Source organism: Eubalaena glacialis, chromosome 9 (genome assembly GCF_028564815.1).
Source record: "Eubalaena glacialis isolate mEubGla1 chromosome 9, mEubGla1.1.hap2.+ XY, whole genome shotgun sequence".
Taxonomy (NCBI): domain Eukaryota; kingdom Metazoa; phylum Chordata; class Mammalia; order Artiodactyla; family Balaenidae; genus Eubalaena; species Eubalaena glacialis.
This window is the reverse complement of record NC_083724.1, coordinates 125,840,130-125,860,888: the sequence shown is the minus strand read 5'-3', so window position 1 is coordinate 125,860,888 and position 20,759 is coordinate 125,840,130.

Sequence of the window (20,759 nt, the reverse complement as noted above, 5' to 3'; positions counted from 1 at the left end):
AAGAGGGTGTAAAGCGGCATCAACACAGCAGGGAAAAGCAGCCAAACCCCATTCTAAACATACATTACTTTAAAAAACCCACAAAGCAAAGACAGTGAAAGAGAGAGAAATTCTTCGAAAATCCGTTCAGGGTCTCTGATGCAACCTGGATTGACCATATCTAGACCCACAGCTGGATGAGACATAAGACTGGACACTCTTGGGGCTGAGAGGATTGGTGAGGTCGGGTGAGCAAATGCAGATACTTTAAAGTAACACCGCGGGGTACACACCCCATGGGTCTCAAATCTCCAGGTACAAGGGCATCTTCCTACATCAAAACATGCATGGGAAACCCAGAAGATGGTATGCCATGAGATCGGGAAAGGTTTCTAAAACGCACCTCATTTCTCCTCTCCTTGTGCTCGGGTTCGCCATTCCAGCTGCTTGACCAACCATCTCCCTATTTGGAGAATCAGCACCTTTAACCTCCTGATTGTACAGGTTGCAATTTGTCCTGAGGATGAACGGGAAGACGCGGAACCAACGAGAGACGAGCCCTAGGTGTTGGGACAGGCGTAGGTCACTCCATTTTCCCATCAGGAAGAAGAATGAACCACAGGCTCAGCCTGCCCCCCAGAACCAAAATAGGGCCTGAAGCAATCCTGCGCTTTTGCGGCCAGCTCCCAAAAAAGCGAGGAGACAAATGGAGCTCAGGGGCACTGCAATTCACAAACGTGCAGAGTTACAAATGAGAACTCTCGTCCACAAATATATTGAGGGAAGGCAACGAAGAGGATTTGAAAGCAAGGCAGATTTGCAGGAAACAGATTTCAGGAGGTAGATTCGACTCGCCTTTAAAGCACATGAAAAGTGACAAAACGTTGACAATGATGCCCTTGGCCAAAAAGGGCGTATGCGTTTTTTCCTGAATATATTCAGGAAAAAACGCATACGCCCTTTTTGGCCAACCAAGCAAGCCGGAAGGGCAAATCAGCGCTACAAAGAAGTCTCGCTTGCCCTCGGTCAAAAGGGCCATGCTGAAGAAAGTGTAAAAACCAGAAAAGCAGGACAGGCCATGTAGACAAGGGAGCCTTGCTACGCTGATGGGCGGGATGTAAATTGCCAACAGGCACTCTGGAGAAGAGTACGGTGTGTCCTGAAACAAGTAATAAACACAGCGTAGAGAGCATAGGGCACTTCCACTCATGGGCGTATAAATTGGGAAAACCAAAATTCAACAAGACACAGGCACCCCAAACTTTACGGCTGCTCTGTTGCCAAGAACCTCCGCTTCGGTACACCTTCAATATCCCAGGAAAGAGAAAAATGGATAAAGAAATGGTGGTACTTGGAACAATGCAATATCACTCAGCCATGAAATCAATGTTATAAGGCTAGTTAGCAGCATGATGAGTGGATGTAGGTACGATGATTCTAAGTGAAATAAGTCACACAGAAAAAGGCACTTATCCTAGGATATCGCTTATAGAGGGAATGTCAAAATGGCTAAACTTGAACTGAATTACAAAACAGAACAGAGGCACACCTTTAGAAGACACACTATGGCTGCTTAACCGGAAAGGTGAGGTGGGGTGATGCATAAAACAAGGTTTGAAATTAGCTCAGACACCGCTCCATAAGCCAAATATGTAATAGACAAGGCCTACTCCCTGCTCAGTTAACTGGACTCAACACCCCCTAGTCACCGCACAAGAATATATCTGATTAGTATGAATCTGAAAACCTATGTATCGATATCTCTCTGCAAGTGAATCAAGAGGGTGTAAAGCGGCATCAACACAGCAGGGAAAAGCAGCCAAACCCCATTCTAAACATAAATTACTTTAAAAAACCCACAAAGCAAAGAGAGTGAAAGAGAGAGAAATTCTTACAAAATCCGTTCAGGGTCTCTGATGCAACCTGGCTTGACCATATCTAGACCCACAGCTGGATGAGACATAAGGCTGGACACTCTTGGGGCTGAGAGAATTGGTGAGGTTGGGTGAGCAAATGCAGATACTTTAAAGTAACACCGCGGGGTACCCACCCCATGGGTCTCAAATCTCCAGGTACAAGGGCATTTTCCTACATCAAAACATGCATGGGAAACCCAGAAGATGGTATGCCATGAGATCGGGAAAGGTTTCTAAAACGCACCTCATTTCTCCTCTCCTTGTGCTCGGGTTCGCCATTCCAGCTGCTTGACCAACCATCTCCCTATTTGGAGAATCAGCACCTTTAACCTCCTGTTTCGTACAGGTTGCAGTTTGTCCTGAGGATGAACGGGAAGACGGGGAACCAACGAGAGACTAGCCCTAGGTGTTGGGACAGGCACAGGTCACTCCATTTTCCCATCAGGAAGAAGAATGAACCACAGGCTCAGCCTGCCCCCCAAAACCAAAATAGGGCCTGAAGCAATCCTGCGCTTTTGCGGCCAGCTCCCAAAAAAGCGAGGAGACAAATGGAGCTCAGGGGCACTGCAATTCACAAACGTGCAGAGTTATAAATGAGAACTCTCGTCCACAAATATATTGAGGGAAGGCAACGAAGAGGATTTGAAAGCAAGGCAGATTTGCAGGAAACAGATTTCAGGAGGTAGATTCGACTCGCCTTTAAAGCACATGAAAAGTGACAAAACGTTGACAATGATGCCCTTGGCCAAAAAGGGCGTATGCGTTTTTTCCTGAATATATTCAGGAAAAAACGCATACGCCCTTTTTGGCCAACCAAGCAAGCCGGAAGGGCAAATCAGCGCTACAAAGAAGTCTCGCTTGCCCTCGGTCAAAAGGGCCATGCTGAACAAACTGTAAAAACCAGAAAAGCAGGACAGGCCATGGAGACATGGGAGCCTTGCTACGCTGATGGGCGGGATGTTAATTGCCAACAGGCACTCGGGAGAAGAGTACGGTGTGTCCTGAAACAAGTAATAAACACAGCGTAGAGAGCATAGGGCAATTCCACTCATGGGCGTATAAATTGGGAAAACTAAAAATCAACAAGACACAGGCACCCTAAAGTTTACGGCTGCTCTGTTGCCAAGAACCTCCACTTCGGTACACCTTCAATATCCCAGGAAAGAGAAAAATGGATAAAGAAATGGTGGTACTTGGCACAATGCAATATCACTCAGCCATGAAATCAATGTCATAAGGCTAGTTAGCAGCATGATGAGTGGATTTAGGTACGATGATTCTAAGTGAAATAAGTCACACAGAAAAAGGCACTTATCCTAAGATATCGCTTATAGAGGGAATGTCAAAATCGCTACACTTGAACTGAATTACAAACAGAACAGAGTCACACCTTTAGAAGACACACTATGGCTGCTTAACTGGAAAGGTGAGGTGGGGTGATGCATAAAACAAGGGTTTGAAATTAGCTCAGACACCGCTCCATAAGCCAAATATGTAATAGACAAGGCCTACTCCCTGCTCAGTGTACTGGACTCAACACCCCCTAGTCACCGCACAAGAATATATCTGACTAGTATGAATCTGAAAACCTATATATCGATATCTCTCTGCAAGTGAATCAAGAGGGTGTAAAGCGGCATCAACACAGCAGGGAAAAGCAGCCAAGCCCGATTCTAAACATAAATTACTTTAAAAAACCCACAAAACAAAGACAGTGAAAGAGAGAGAAATTCTTACAAAATCCGTTCAGGGTCTCTGATGCAACCTGGATTGACCATATTTAGACCCACAGCTGGATGAGACATAAGGCTGCACACTCTTGCGGCTGAGAGGATTGGTGAGGTTGGGTGAGCAAATGCAGATACTTTAAAGTAATACTGCGGTGTACCCACCCCATGGGTCTCAAATCTCCAGGTACAAGGGCATCTTCCTACATCAAAACATGCATGGGAAACCCAGAAGATGGTATGCCATGAGATCGGGAAAAGTTTCTAAAACGCACCTCATTTCTCCTCTCCTTGTGCTCGGGTTCGCCATTCCAGCCGCTTGACTAACCATCTCCCTACTTGGAGAATCAGCACCTTTAACCTCCTGTTTCGTACAGGTTGCAGTTTGTCCTGAGGATGAACGGGAAGACGGGGAACCAACGAGAGACTAGCCCTAGGTGTTGGGACAGGCACAGGTCACTCCATTTTCCCATCAGGAAGAAGAATGAACCACAGGCTCAGCCTGCCCCCCAAAACCAAAATAGGGCCTGAAGCAATCCTGCGCTTTTGCGGCCAGCTCCCAAAAAAGCGAGGAGACAAATGGAGCTCAGGGGCACTGCAATTCACAAACGTGCAGAGTTATAAATGAGATCTCTCGTCCACAAATATATTGAGGGAAGGCAACGAAGAGGATTTGAAAGCAAGGCAGATTTGCAGGAAACAGATTTCAGGAGGTAGATTCGACTCGCCTTTAAAGCACATGAAAAGTGACAAAACGTTGACAATGATGCCCTTGGCCAAAAAGGGCGAATGCGTTTTTTCCTGAATATATTCAGGAAAAAACGCATACGCCCTTTTTGGCCAACCAAGCAAGCCGGAAGGGCAAATCAGCGCTACAAAGAAGTCTCGCTTGCCCTCGGTCAAAAGGGCCATGCTGAACAAACTGTAAAAACCAGAAAAGCAGGACAGGCCATGGAGACATGGGAGCCTTGCTACGCTGATGGGCGGGATGTAAATTGCCAACAGGCACTCTGGAGAAGAGTACGGTGTGTCCTGAAACAAGTAATAAACACAGCGTAGAGAGCATAGGGCAATTCCACTCATAGGCGTATAAATTGGGAAAACTAAAAATCAACAAGACACAGGCACCCTAAAGTTTACGGCTGCTCTGTTGCCAAGAACCTCCACTTCGGTACACCTTCAATATCCCAGGAAAGAGAAAAATGGATAAAGAAATGGTGGTACTTGGCACAATGGAATATCACTCAGCCATGAAATCAATGTCATAAGGATAGTTAGCAGCATGATGAGTGGATTTAGGTACGATGATTGTAAGTGAAATAAGTCACACAGAAAAAGACACTTATCCTAAGATATCGCTTATAGAGGGAATGTCAAAATCGCTACACTTGAACTGAATTACAAACAGAACAGAGTCACACCTTTAGAAGACACACTATGGCTGCTTAACTGGAAAGTTGAGGTGGGGTGATGCATAAAACAAGGGTTTGAAATTAACTCAGAGACCGCTCCATATGCCAAATATGTAATAGACAAGGCCTACTCCCTGCTCAGTGAACTGGACTCAACACCCCGTAGTCACCGCACAAGAATATATATGACTAGTATGAATCTGAAAACCTATGTATCGATATCTCTCTGCAAGTGAATCAAGAGGGTGTAAAGCGGCATCAACACAGCAGGGAAAAGCAGCCAAACCCCATTCTAAACATAAATTACTTTAAAAAACCCACAAAACAAAGACAGTGAAAGAGAGAGAAATTCTTACAAAATCCGTTCAGGGTCTCTGATGCAACCTGGATTGACCATATCTAGACCCACAGCTGGATGAGACATAAGGCTGGACACTCTTGGGGCTGAGAGGATTGGTGAGGTTCGGTGAGCAAACGCAGACACTTTAAAGTAACACTGCGGGGAACACACCCCATGGGTCTCAAATCTCCAGGTACAAGGGCATCTTCCTACATCAAAACATGCATGGGAAACCCAGAGAATTGTATGCCGTGAGATCGGGAAAGGCTTCTAAAACGCACCTCATTTCTCCTCTCCTTGTGCTCGGGTTCGCCATTCCAGCCACTTGACTAACCATCTCCCTAATTGGAGAATCAGCACCTTTAATCTCCTGTTTCGTACAGGTTGCAATTTGTCCTGAGGATGAAGGGGAAGACGGGGAAACAACGAGAGACTAGCCCTAGGTGTTGGGACAGGCACAGGTCACTCCATTTTCCCATCAGGAAGAAGAATGAACCACAGGCTCAGCCTGCCCCCCAGAACCAAAATAGGGCCTGAAGCAATCCTGCGCTTTTGCGGCCAGCTCCCAAAAAAGCGAGGAGACAAATGGAGCTCAGGGGCACTGCAATTCACAAACGTGCAGAGTTATAAATGAGAACTCTCGTCCACAAATATATTGAGGGAAGGCAACGAAGAGGATTTGAAAGCAAGGCAGATTTGCAGGAAACAGATTTCAGGAGGTAGATTCGACTCGCCTGTAAAGCACATGAAAAGCGGCAAAACGTTGACAATGATGCCCTTGGCCAAAAACGGCGTATGCGTTTTTTCCTGAATATATTCAGGAAAAAACGCATACGCCGTTTTTGGCCAACCAAGCAAGCCGGAAGGGCAAATCAGCGCTACAAAGAAGTCTCGCTTGCCCTCGGTCAAAAGGGCCATGCTGAAAAAAGTGTAAAAACCAGAAAAGCAGGACAGGCCATGGAGACATGCGAGCCTTGCTACGCTGATGGGCGGGATGTAAATTGCCAACAGGCACTCTGGAGAAGTGTACGGTGTGTCCTGAAACAAGTAATAAACACAGCTTAGAGAGCATAGGGCACTTCCACTCATGGGCGTATAAATTGGGAAAAATAAAAATCAACAAGACACAGGCACCCCAAACTTTACAGCTGCTCTGTTTCCAAGAACCTCCACTTCGGTACACCTTCAATATCCCAGGAAAGAGAAAAATGGATAAACAAATGGTGGTACTTGGCACAATGGAATATCACTCAGCCATGAAATCAATGTCATAAGGCTAGTTAGCAGCATGATGAGTGGATTTAGCGACGATGATTCTAAGTGAAATAAGTCACACAGAAAAAGACACTTATCCTAAGATATCGCTTAGAGAGGGAATGTCAAAATCGCTACACTTGAACTGAATTACAAAACAGAACAGAGTCACACCTTTAGAAGACACACTATGGCTGCTTAACCGGAAAGGTGAGGTGGGGTGATGCATAAAACAAGGTTTGAAATTAGCTCAGACACCGCTCCATAAGCCAAATATGTAATAGACAAGGCCTACTCCCTGCTCAGTTAACTGGACTCAACACCCCCTAGTCACCGCACAAGAATATATCTGATTAGCATGAATCTGAAAACCTATATATCGATATCTCTCTGCAAGTGAATCAAGAGGGTGTAAAGCGGCATCAACACAGCAGGGAAAAGCAGCCAAACCCCATTCTAAACATACATTACTTTAAAAAACCCACAAAGCAAAGACAGTGAAAGAGAGAGAAATTCTTACAAAATCCGTTCAGGGTCTCTGATGCAACCTGGATTGACCATATCTAGACCCACAGCTGGATGAGACATAAGACTGGACACTCTTGGGGCTGAGAGGATTGGTGAGGTCGGGTGAGCAAATGCAGATACTTTAAAGTAACACCGCGGGGTACCCACCCCATGGGTCTCAAATCTCCAGGTACAAGGGCATCTTCCTACATCAAAACATGCATGGGAAACCCAAAAGATGGTATGCCATGAGATCGGGAAAGGTTTCTAAAACGCACCTCATTTCTCCTCTCCTTGTGCTCGGGTTCGCCATTCCAGCTGCTTGACCAACCATCTCCCTATTTGGAGAATCAGCACCTTTAACCTCCTGATTGTACAGGTTGCAATTTGTCCTGAGGATGAACGGGAAGACGCGGAGCCAACGAGAGACGAGCCCTAGGTGTTGGGACAGGCGTAGGTCACTCCATTTTCCCATCAGGAAGAAGAATGAACCACAGGCTCAGCCTGTCCCCCAGAACCAAAATAGGGCCTGAAGCAATCCTGCGCTTTTGCGGCCAGCTCCCAAAAAAGCGAGGAGACAAATGGAGCTCAGGGGCACTGCAATTCACAAACATGCAGAGTTACAAATGAGAACTCTCGTCCACAAATATATTGAGGGAAGGCAACGAAGAGGATTTGAAAGCAAGGCAGATTTGCAGGAAACAGATTTCAGGAGGTAGATTCGACTCGCCTTTAAAGCACATGAAAAGCGGCAAAACGTTGACAATGATGCCCTTGGCCAAAAAGGGCGTATGCGTTTTTTCCTGAATATATTCAGGAAAAAACGCATACGCCCTTTTTGGCCAACCAAGCAAGCCGGAAGGGCAAATCAGCGCTACAAAGAAGTCTCGCTTGCCCTCGGTCAATAGGGCCATGCAGAACCAAGTGTAAAAACCAGAAAAGCAGGACAGGCCATGTAGACAAGGGAGCCTTGCTACGCTGATGGGCGGGATGTAAATTGCCAACAGGCACTCTGGAGAAGAGTACGGTGTGTCCTGAAACAAGTAATAAACACAGCGTAGAGAGCATAGGGCACTTCCACTCATGGGCGTATAAATTGGGAAAACCAAAATTCAACAAGACACAGGCACCCCAAACTTTACGGCTGCTCTGTTGCCAAGAACCTCCGCTTCGGTACACCTTCAATATCCCAGGAAAGAGAAAAATGGATAAAGAAATGGTGGTACTTGGCACAATGGAATATCACTCAGCCATGAAATCAATGTTATAAGGCTAGTTAGCAGCATGATGAGTGGATTTAGGTACGATGATTCTAAGTGAAATAAGTCACACAGAAAAAGGCACTTATCCTAAGATATCGCTTATAGAGGGAATGTCAAAATCGCTAAACTTGAACTGAATTACAAAACAGAACAGAGGCACACCTTTAGAAGACACACTATGGCTGCTTAACCGGAAAGGTGAGGTGGGGTGATGCATAAAACAAGGTTTGAAATTAGCTCAGACACCGCTCCATAAGCCAAATATGTAATAGACAAGGCCTACTCCCTGCTCAGTTAACTGGACTCAACACCCCCTAGTCACCGCACAAGAATATATCTGATTAGTATGAATCTGAAAACCTATGTATCGATATCTCTCTGCAAGTGAATCAAGAGGGTGTAAAGCGGCATCAACACAGCAGGGAAAAGCAGCCAAGCCCCATTCTAAACATACATTACTTTAAAAAACCCACAAAGCAAAGAGAGTGAAAGAGAGAGAAATTCTTACAAAATCCGTTCAGGGTCTCTGATGCAACCTGGCTTGACCATATCTAGACCCACAGCTGGATGAGACATAAGGCTGGACACTCTTGGGGCTGAGAGGATTGGTGAGGTTGGGTGAGCAAATGCAGATACTTTAAAGTAACACCGCGGGGTACCCACCCCATGGGTCTCAAATCTCCAGGTACAAGGGCATCTTCCTACATCAAAACATGCATGGGAAACCCAGAAGATGGTATGCCATGAGATCGGGAAAGGTTTCTAAAACGCACCTCATTTCTCCTCTCCTTGTGCTCGGGTTCGCCATTCCAGCTGCTTGACCAACCATCTCCCTATTTGGAGAATCAGCACCTTTAACCTCCTGATTGTACAGGTTGCAATTTGTCCTGAGGATGAACGGGAAGACGCGGAACCAACGAGAGACGAGCCCTAGGTGTTGGGACAGGCGTAGGTCACTCCATTTTCCCATCAGGAAGAAGAATGAACCACAGGCTCAGCCTGCCCCCCAGAACCAAAATAGGGCCTGAAGCAATCCTGCGCTTTTGCGGCCAGCTCCCAAAAAAGCGAGTAGACAAATGGAGCTCAGGGGCACTGCAATTCACAAACCTGCAGAGCTATAAATGATAACTCTCGTCCACAAATATATTGAGGGAAGGCAACAAAGAGGATTTGAAAGCAAGGCAGATTTGCAGGAAACAGATTTCAGGAGGTAGATTCGACTCGCCTTTAAAGCACATGAAAAGCGGAAAAACGTTGACAATGATGCCCTGGGCCAAAAAGGGCATATGCGTTTTTTCCTGAATATATTCAGGAAAAAACGCATATGCCCTTTTTGGCCAACCAAGCAAGCCGGAAGGGCAAATCAGCGCTACAAAGAAATCTCGCTTGCCCTCGGTCAAAAGGGCCATGCTGAAGAAAGTGTAAAAACCAGAAAAGCAGGACAGGCCATGGAGACATGGGAGCCTTGCTACGATGATGGGCGGGATGTAAATTGCCAACAGGCCCTCTGGAGAAGTGTACGGTGTGTCCTGAAACAAGTAATAAACACAGCGTAGAGAGCATAGGGCACTTCCACTCATGGGCGTATAAATTGGGAAAACTAAAAATCAACAAGACACAGGCACCCCAAAATTTACGGCTGCTCTGTTTCCAAGAACCTCCACTTCAGTACACCTTCAATATCCCAGGAAAGAGAAAAATGGATAAACAAATGGTGGTACTTGGCACAATGGAATATCACTCAGCCATGAAATCAATGTCATAAGGCTAGTTAGGAGCATGATGAGTGGATTTAGCGACGATGATTCTAAGTGAAATAAGTCACACAGAAAAAGACACTTATCCTAAGGTATCACTTATAGAGGGAATGTCAAAATCGCTACACTTGAACTGAATTACAAAACAGAACAGAGTCACACCTTTAGAAGACACACTATGGCTGCTTAACGGGAAAGTTGAGGTGGGGTGATGCATAAAACAAGGGTTTGAACTTAGCTCAGAGACCGCTCCATAAGCCAAATATGTAATAGACAAGGCCTACTCTCTGCTCAGTGAACTGGACTCAACACCCCCTAGTCAGCGCACAAGAATATATCTGACTAGTAAGAATCTGAAAACCTATGTATCAATATCTCTCTGCAAGTGAATCAATAGGGTGTAAAGCGGAATAAACACAGCAGGGAAAAGCAGCCAAGCCCCATTTTAAACATAAATTACTTGAAAAAACCCACAAGACAAAGACAGTGAAAGAGAAATTCTTACAAAATCCGTTCAGGGTCTCTGATGCAACTTGGATTGACCATATCTAGCCCCACAGCTGGATGAGACATAAGGCTGGACACTCTTGGGGCTGAGAGGATTGGTGAGGTTGGGTGACCAAACCCAGATACTTTAAAGTAACACCGCGGGGTACACACCCCATGGGTCTCAAATCTCCAGGTACAAGGGAATCTTCCTACATCAAAACATGCATGGGAAACCCAGAAGATGGTATGCCGTGAGATCGGGAAAGGTTTCTAAAACGCACCTCATTTCTCCTCTCCTTGTGCTCGGGTTTGCCATTCCAGCCGCTTGACTAACCATCTCCCTACTTGGAGAATCAGCACCTTTAACCTCCTGTTTCATACAGGTTGCAATTTGTCCTGAGGATGAACGGGAAGACGGGCAACCAACGAGAGACTAGCCCTAGGTGTTGGGACAGGCACAGGTCACTCCATTTTCCCATCAGGAAGAAGAATGAACCACAGGCTCAGCCTGCCCCCCAGAACCAAAATAGGGCCTGAAGCAATCCTGCGCTTTTGCGGCCAGCTCCCAAAAAAGCGAGTAGAAAAATGGAGCTCAGGGGCACTGCAATTCAGAAACGTGCAGAGTTATAAATGAGAACTCTCGTCCACAAATATATTGAGGGAAGGCAACGAAGAGGATTTGAAAGCAAGGCAGATTTGCAGGAAACAGATTTCAGGAGGTAGATTCGACTCGCTTTTAAAGCACATGAAAAGCGGCAAAACGTTGACAATGATGCCCTTGGCCAAAAAGGGCGTATGCGTTTTTTCCTGAATATATTCAGGAAAAAACGCATACGCCCTTTTTGGCCAACCAAGCAAGCCGGAAGGGCAAATCAGCGCTACAAAGAAGTCTCGCTTGCCCTCGGTCAAAAGGGCCATGCTGAAAAAAGTGTAAAAACCAGAAAAGCAGGACAGGCCATGGAGACATGGGAGCCTTGCTACGCTGATGGGCGGGATGTAATTTGCCAACAGGCATTCTGGAGAAGAGTACGGTGTGTCCTGAAACAAGTAATAAACACAGCTTAGAGAGCATAGGGCACTTCCACTCATGGGCGTATAAATTGGGAAAACTAAAAATCAACAAGACACAGGCACCCCAAACTTTACGGCTGCTCTGTTTCCAAGAACCTCCACTTCGGTACACCTTCAATATCCCAGAAAGAGAAAAATGGATAAAGAAATGGTGGTACTTGGCACAATGGAATATCACTCAGCCATGAAATCAATGTCATAAGGCTAGTTAGCAGCATGATGAGTGGATTTAGCGACGATGATTCTAAGTGAAATAAGTCACACAGAAAAAGACACTTATCCTAAGATATCGCTTATAGAGGGAATGTCAAAATCGCTACACTTGAACTGAATTACAAAACAGAACAGAGTCACACCTTTAGAAGACACACTATGGCTGCTTAACGGGAAAGGTGAGGTGGGGTGATGCATAAAACAAGGGTGTGAAATTAGCTCAGAGACCTCTCCATAAGCCAAATATGTAATAGACAAGGCCTACTCCCTGCTCAGTGAACTGGACTCAACACCCCCTAGTCACCGCACAAGAATATATCTGACTAGTAAGAATCTGAAAACCTATTTATCAATATCTCTCTGCAAGTGAATCAAGAGGGTGGAAAGCGGCATAAACACAGCAGGGAAAAGCAGCCAAGCCCCATTCTAAACATAAATTACTTTAAAAAACCCACAAAACAAAGACAGTGAAAGAGAAATTCTTACAAAATCCGTTCAGGGTCTCTGATGCAACCTGGATTGACCATATCTAGACCCACAGCTGGATGAGACATAAGGCTGGACACTCTTGGGGCTGAGAGGATTGGTGAGGTTGAGTGAGCAAACCCATATACTTTAAAGTAACACCGCGGGGTACACACCCCATGGGTCTCAAATCTCCAGGTACAAGGGCATCTTCCTACATCAAAACATGCATGGGAAACCCAGAAGATGGTATGCCGTGAGATCGGGAAAGGCTTCTAAAACGCACCTCATTTCTCCTCTCCTTGTTCTCGGGTTCGCCATTCCAGCCGCTTGACTAACCATCTCCCTACTTGGAGAATCAGCACCTTTAACCTCCTGTTTCGTACAGGTTGCAATTTGTCCTGAGGATGAACGGGAAGACGGGGAACCAACGATAGACTAGCCCTAGGTGTTGGGACAGGCACAGGTCACTCCATTTTCCCATCAGGAAGAAGAATGAACCACAGGCTCAGCCTGCCCCCCAGAACCAAAATAGGGCCTGAAGCAATCCTGCGCTTTTGCGGCCAGCTCCCAAAAAAGCGAGTAGAAAAATGGAGCTCAGGGGCACTGCAATTCAGAAACGTGCAGAGTTATAAATGATAACTCTCATCCACAAATATATTGGGGGAAGGCAACGAAGAGGATTTGAAAGCAAGGCAGATTTGCAAGAAACAGATTTCAGGAGGTAGATTCGACTCGCCTTTAAAGCACATGAAAAGCGGCACAACGTTGACAATGATGCCCTTGGCCAAAAAGGGCGTATGCGTTTTTTCCTGAATATATTGAGGAAAAAACTCATACGCCCTTTTTGGCCAACCAAGCAAGCCGGAAGGGCAAATCAGCGCTACAAAGAAGTCTCGCTTGCCCTCGGTCAAAAGGGCCATGCTGAAAAAAGTGTAAAAACCAGAAAAGCAGGACAGGCCATGGAGACATGGGAGCCTTGCTACGCTGATGGGCAGGATGTAAATTGCCAACAGGCACTCTGGAGAAGTGTACGGTGTGTCCTGAAACAAGTAATAAACACAGCTTAGAGAGCATAGGGCACTTCCACTCATGGGCGTAGAAATTGGGAAAACTAAAAATCAACAAGACACAGGCACCCCAAAGTTTACGGCTGCTCTGCTTCCAAGAACCTCCACTTTGGTACACCTTCAATATCCCAGAAAGAGAAAAATGGATAAAGAAATGGTGGTACTTGGCCCAATGGAATATCACTCAGCCATGAAATCAATGTCATAAGGCTAGTTAGCAGCATGATGAGTGGATTTAGCGACGATGATTCTAAGTGAAATAAGTCACACAGAAAAAGACACTTATCCTAAGATATCGCTTATAGAGGGAATGTCAAAATCGCTACACTTGAACTGAATTACAAAACAGAACAGAGGCACACCTTTAGAAGACACACTATGGCTGCTTAACGGGAAAGGTGAGGTGGGGTGATGCATAAAACAAGGGTTTGAAATTAGCTCAGAGACCGCTCCATAAGCCAAATATGTAATAGACAAGGCCTACTCCCTGCTCAGTGAACTGGACTCAACACCCCCTAGTCACCGCACAAGAATATATCTGACTAGTAAGAATCTGAAAACCTATGTATCAATATCTCTCTGCAAGTGAATCAAGAGGGTGTAAAGCGGAATAAACACAGCAGGGAAAAGCAGCCAAGCCCCATTCTAAACATAAATTACTTTAAAAAACCCACAAAACAAAGACAGTGAAAGAGAAATTCTTACAAAATCCGTTCAGGGTCTCTGATGCAAACTGGATTGACCATATCTAGACCCACAGCTGGATGAGACATAAGGCTGGACACTCTTGGGGCTGAGAGGTTTGGTGAGGTTGAGTGAGCAAACCCAGATACTTTAAAGTAACACCGTGGGGTACACAACCCATGGGTCTCAAATCTCCAGGTACAAGGGCATCTTCCTACATCAAAACATGCATGGGAAACCCAGAAGATGGTATGCCGTGAGATCGGGAAAGGTTTCTAAAACGCACCTCATTTCTCCTCTCCTTGTGCTCGGGTTCGCCATTCCAGCCGCTTGACTAACCATCTCCCTACTTGGAGAATCAGCACCTTTAACCTCCTGTTTCGTCCAGGTTGCAATTTGTCCTGAGGATGAACGGGAAGACGGGGAACCAACGAGAGACTAGCCCTAGGTGTTGGGACAGGCACAGGTCACTCCATTTTCCCATCAGGAAGAAGAATGAACCACAGGCTCCGGTGGCCCCCTGGAAGCCGTATAGGGCCTGAAGCAATCCTGTGCTTTTGCTGCCAGCTCCCAAAAAAGCGAGTAGACAAATGGAGCTCAGGGGCACTGCAATTCACAAACGTGCAGAGTTATGAATGATAACTCTCGTCCACAAATATATTGAGGGAAGGCAATGAAGAGGATTTGAAAGCAAGGCAGATTTGCAGGAAACAGATTTCAGGAGGTAGATTCGACTCGCCTTTAAAGCACATGAAAAGCGGAAAAACGTTGACAATGATGCCCTGGGCCAAAAAGGGCATATGCGTTTTTTCCTGAATATATTCAGGAAAAAACGCATATGCCCTTTTTGGCCAACCAAGCAAGCCGGAAGGGCAAATCAGCGCTACAAAGAAATCTCGCTTGCCCTCGGTCAAAAGGGCCATGCTGAAGAAAGTGTAAAAACCAGAAAAGCAGGACAGGACATGGACACATGGGAGCCTTGCTACGCTGATGGGCGGGATGTAAATTGCCAACAGGCACTCTGGAGAAGTGTACGGTGTGTCCTGAAACAAGTAATAAACACAGCTTAGAGAGCATAGGGCACTTCCACTCATGGGCGTATAAATTGGGAAAACTAAAAATCAACAAGACACAGGCACCCCAACCTTTACAGCTGCTCTGTTTCCAAGAACCTCCACTTCGGTACACCTTCAATATCCCAGAAAGAGAAAAATGGATAAAGAAATAGTGGTACTTGGCCCAATGGAATATCACTCAGCCATGAAATCAATGTCATAAGGCTAGTTAGCAGCATGATGAGTGGATTTAGCGACGATGATTCTAAGTGAAATAAGTCACACAGAAAAAGACACTTATCCTAAGATATTGCTTATAGAGGGAATGTCAAAATCGCTACACTTGAACTGAATTACAAAACAGAACAGAGTCACACCTTTAGAAGACACACTATGGCTGCTTAACGGGAAAGGTGAGGTGGGGTGATGCATAAAACAAGGGTTTGAAATTAGCTCAGAGACCTCTCCATAAGCCAAATATGTAATAGACAAGGCCTACTCCCTGCTCAGTGAACTGGACTCAACACCCCCTAGTCACCGCACAAGAATATATCTCACTATTAAGAATCTGAAAACCTATGTATCGATATCTCTCTGCAAGTGAATCAAGAGGGTGTAAAGCGGCATAAACACAGCAGAGAAAAGCAGCCAATCCCCATTCTAAACATAAATTACTTTAAAAAACCCACACAAAAAAAACAGTGAAAGAGAGAGAAATTCTTACAAAATCCGTTCAGGGTCTCTGATGCAACTTGGATTGACCATATCTAGACCCACAGCTGGATGAGACATAAGGCTGGACACTCTTGGGGCTGAGAGGATTGGTGAGGTTGGGTGAGCAAACCCAGATATTTTAAAGTAACACCGCGGGGTACACACCCCATGGGTCTCAAATCTCCAGGTACAAGGGCATCTTCCTACATCAAAACATGCATGGGAAACCCAGAAGATGGTATGCCGTGAGATTGGGAAAGGTTTCTAAAACGCATCTCATTTCTCCTCTCCTTGTGCTCGGGTTCGCCATTCCAGCCGCTTGACTAACCATCTCCCTACTTGGAGAATCGGCACCTTTAACCTCCTGTTTCGTCCCGGTTGCAATTTGTCCTGAGGATGAACGGGAAGATGCGGAACCAACGAGAGGCGAGCCCTAGGTGTTGGGACAGGCATAGGTCACTCCATTTTCCCATCAGGAAGAAGAATGAACCACAGGCTCAGCCTGCCCCCCAGAACCAAAATAGGGCCTGAAGCAATCCTGCGCTTTTGCGGCCAGCTCCCAAAAAAGCGAGTAGACAAATGGAGCTCAGGGGCACACAATTCACAAACGTGCAGAGTTATAAATGAGAACTCTCGTCCACAAATATATTGAGGGAAGGCAACGAAGAGGATTTGAAAACAAGGCAGATTTGCAGGAAACAGATTTCAGGAGGTAGATTCGACTCGCCTTTAAAGCACATGAAAAGCGGCAAAACGTTGACAATGATGCCCTTGGCCAAAAAGGGCGTATGCGTTTTTTCCTGAATATATTCAGGAAAAAACGCATACGCCCTTTTAGGCCAACCAAGCAAGCCGGAAGGGCAAATCAGTGCTACAAAGAAATCTCGCTTGCCCTCGGTCAAAAAAGCCATGCTGAAAAAAGTGTAAAAACCAGAAAAGCAGGACAGGCCATGGAGACATGGGAGCCTTGCTACGCTAATGGGCAGGATGTAAATTGCCAACAGGCACTCTGGAGAAGTGTACGGTGTGTCCTGAAACAAGTAATAAACACAGCTTAGAGAGCATAGGGCACTTCAACTCATGGGCGTATAAATTGGGAAAACTAAAAATCAACAAGACACAGGCACCCCAAACTTTACGGCTGCTCTGTTTCCAAGAACCTCCACTTCGGTACACCTTCAATATCCCAGGAAAGAGAAAAATGGATAAAGAAATGGTGGTACTTGGCACAATGGAATATCACTCAGCCATGAAATCAATGTCATAAGGCTAGTTAGCAGCATGATGAGTGGATTTAGCGACGATGATTCTAAGTGAAATAAGTCACACAGAAAAAGACACTTATCCTAAGATATCGCTTAGAGAGGGAATGTCAAAATCGCTACACTTGAACTGAATTACAAAACAGAACAGAGTCACACCTTTAGAAGACACACTATGGCTGCTTAACGGGAAAGGTGAGGTGGGATGATGCATAGAACAAGTGTTTGAAATTAGCTCAGAGACCGCTCCATAAGCCAAATATGTAATAGACAAGGCCTACTCCCTGCTCAGTGAACTGGACTCAACACCCCCTAGTCACCGCACAAGAATATATCTGACTAGTATGAATCTGAAAACCTATGTATCGATATCTCTCTGCAAGTGAATCAAGAGGGTGTAAAGCGGCATAAACACAGCAGGGAAAAGCAGCCAAGCCCCATTCTAAACATAAATTACTTTAAAAAACCCACAAAACAAAGACAGTGAAAGAGAAATTCTTACAAAATCCGTTCAGGGTCTCTGATGCAACTTGGATTGACCATATCTAGACCCACAGCTGGATGAGACATAAGGCTGGACACTCTTGGGGCTGAGAGGATTGGTGAGGTTGGGTGAGCAAACCCAGATACTTTAAAGTAACACCACGGGGTACCCACACCATGGGTCTCAAATCTCCAGGTACAAGGGCATCTTCCTACATCAAAACATGCATGGGAAACCCAGAAGATGGTATGCCGTGAGATCGGGAAAGGTTTCTAAAACGCACCTCATTTCTCCTCTCCTTGTGCTCGGGTTCGCCATTGCAGCCTCTTCACTTTACGTGCTAAATGGTATCTAGAGAGTGGGATATGTTTAATAAATACCCTAACTCTAATGCATACACTAACCCTTACCCATACCCTAAACCTAACTCTCACCCGTACTCTAACCCGTACCATAAGCAGTACCCTAACCCTAACCCTAAAACTAACCTTAAGCCATACCCTATGCCGTAACCTAACCCGGACCCTAAACCGTACCCGAAGTCGTACCCTACCCCTAACCCTAACACATACCCAACGAGGTACCCTCACCCGTACCCAAAGCCGTACCCTAACCCGAACCCTAACCCTAACCCTAACCCTCACCCTAACCCATACCCTACGCCGTACAGTCACGTGTTCCCTAACCCATACCCAAAGCCGTACCCTAACCCTAACCATAACACTAAGCCTAACCCATATCCTATGCCGTACCCTCACCCTTACCCTAACCCGTACCCTAACCCTAACCCTAATCCATACACTAACCCGTACCCTCAACCGTACCCTAACCCGTACCCTAACCCTAACCCTAACCCTAACTCTAACCCTAACCCATACCCTACGCCGTACACTCACGCGTTCCCTAACCCGTACCCAAAGCCGTACCCTAACCCTAACAATAACTCATAGCCTAACCCATATCCTTTGCCGTACCCTCACCCTTACCCTAACCCGTATCCTAAGCCGTACCCTAACCCTAACCGTAATCCTAACCCATACCCTACTCCGTACCCTCACTCTTACCCTAACCCGTACCCTAAGCCGTACCCTAACTCTAACCCTAACCCTAAGACTAACCCTAACACATATCCTACGCCGTACCCTCACCCTTACTCTAAGCCATACCCTAACCCTAACCCTAACCCTAACACTAACTGTAAACTACCCTTGACTGCTTTTGCCTCCAATAGATTTCCTAAGCACTAGTGTTTTAAGGAATAGGTTAAAAATAAAATGCTAATGTGACTTATTTATAATGTATGTATTCTTTATCTTATCCTAGTGTCTAAAATTTTCTCCATGGTTGGAACCCAAATTACATTCCTTTACGCGCTAAGTGGTATGTAGAGAGTGGGATAGGTTTAATAAATGACCTAACCCTAACGTGAACCCTAACCCTAACCCATAGCCTAACCCTAACAAGTACCCTAATCCTAACCTGTACCCTATACCTTGAAGTAACCCTAAAACTAACCGTAACCCTAACATATACCCTACGCCGTACCGTCACCCGTACCCTAACCCGTACCCTAAGTCGTACCCTAACTCTAACCCTAACCCATACGCTACGCCGTACCCTCACCCGTACCCTAACCCGTATCCTAAGCCGTACCCTAACCCTAACCCTAACCCTAACCCTAACCTATACCCTACGCCGTACACTCACCTGTACTCTAACCCGTACCCTAAGCCGTACCCTACCCCTAACCCTAACCCTAACCCTAACCCATACCCTAACCCATACCCTACGCCGTACACTAACCCATACCCTAACCCGTATGCTAAGCCGTACCCTAATCCTAACCAATACCCTACGCAGTATCCTCACACTTACCCTCACCCGTACCCTAAACCTAACCCTAACCCTAACCCCTAACCTACGCCATACCCTCACCCGTACCCTATCCCATACCCTAAGCCGTACCCTAACCCTAACACTAACCCTAACCCTAACCCTAACCGAAACTACCCTTGACTGCTTTTGCCTCCATTAGATTTCCTAAGCACTAGTGTTTTAAGGAACAGGTTAAAAAGAAAATCCTCATGTGATTTTTTTATAATGTGTTTATTCTTTATCTTATCCTAGTGACTAAAATCTTCTCCATGGCTGGACACCAAATGATATTCCTTTACGTGCTAAGTGGTATCTAGAGAGTGGGATAGGTTTAATAAATACCCTAATCCTAACGTGTACCCTAGCCCTAACCCATACGCTAACCCGAACGCATACCCTAAACCTAACACAAATCCTAACCCTAACACATACGCTAATCCTAACCCGTACCCAAAACTATCCCTAACCCTAAAACTAACCCTAACCCTAACCCTAACCCTAACCCATACCCTACGCCGTACCCTCACCCGTACCCTAACCCGTACCCTAAGCCGTACCCTAACCCTAAGCCTAACCCTAACCCTAACCGCTACCCTACGCCGTACCCTATCCCATACCCTAAGCGGTACCCTAACCCTAACACTAATCCTAACCCTAAACCATACCCTACGCCGTAACCACACACGTATCCTAACCCATACCCTAAGCCGTACCCTAACCCGAACCCTAACACATACGCTACGCCGTACCCTCACCCGTACACTAACCCGTATCCTAAGCCGTACCCTAACCCTAACCCTAACCCTAACCCTAACCGCTACCCTACGCCGTACCCTATCCCAAACCCTAAGCGGTACCCTAACCCTAACACTAACCCTAAACCTAACCCTAACCCCTACCCTACGCCGTACCCTCACCCGTACCCTATCCCATATCCTAAGCCGTACCCTAACCCTAACACTAACCCTAACCCTAAACCTAAACCCTACCCTACACCGTACCCTCACCCGTACCCTATCCCATACCCTAAGCCGTACCCTAACCCTAACCCTAACCCTAACCTATACACTACGCCATACCCTCACCCGTACCCTAACCCGTACCCTAAGCCGTACCCTAACCCTAACCCTAACCCTAACCTATACACTACGCCGTACCCTCACCCGTACCCTAACCCGTACCCTAAGCCGTACCCAGCCCTAACCCTAACCCTAACCCTAAAC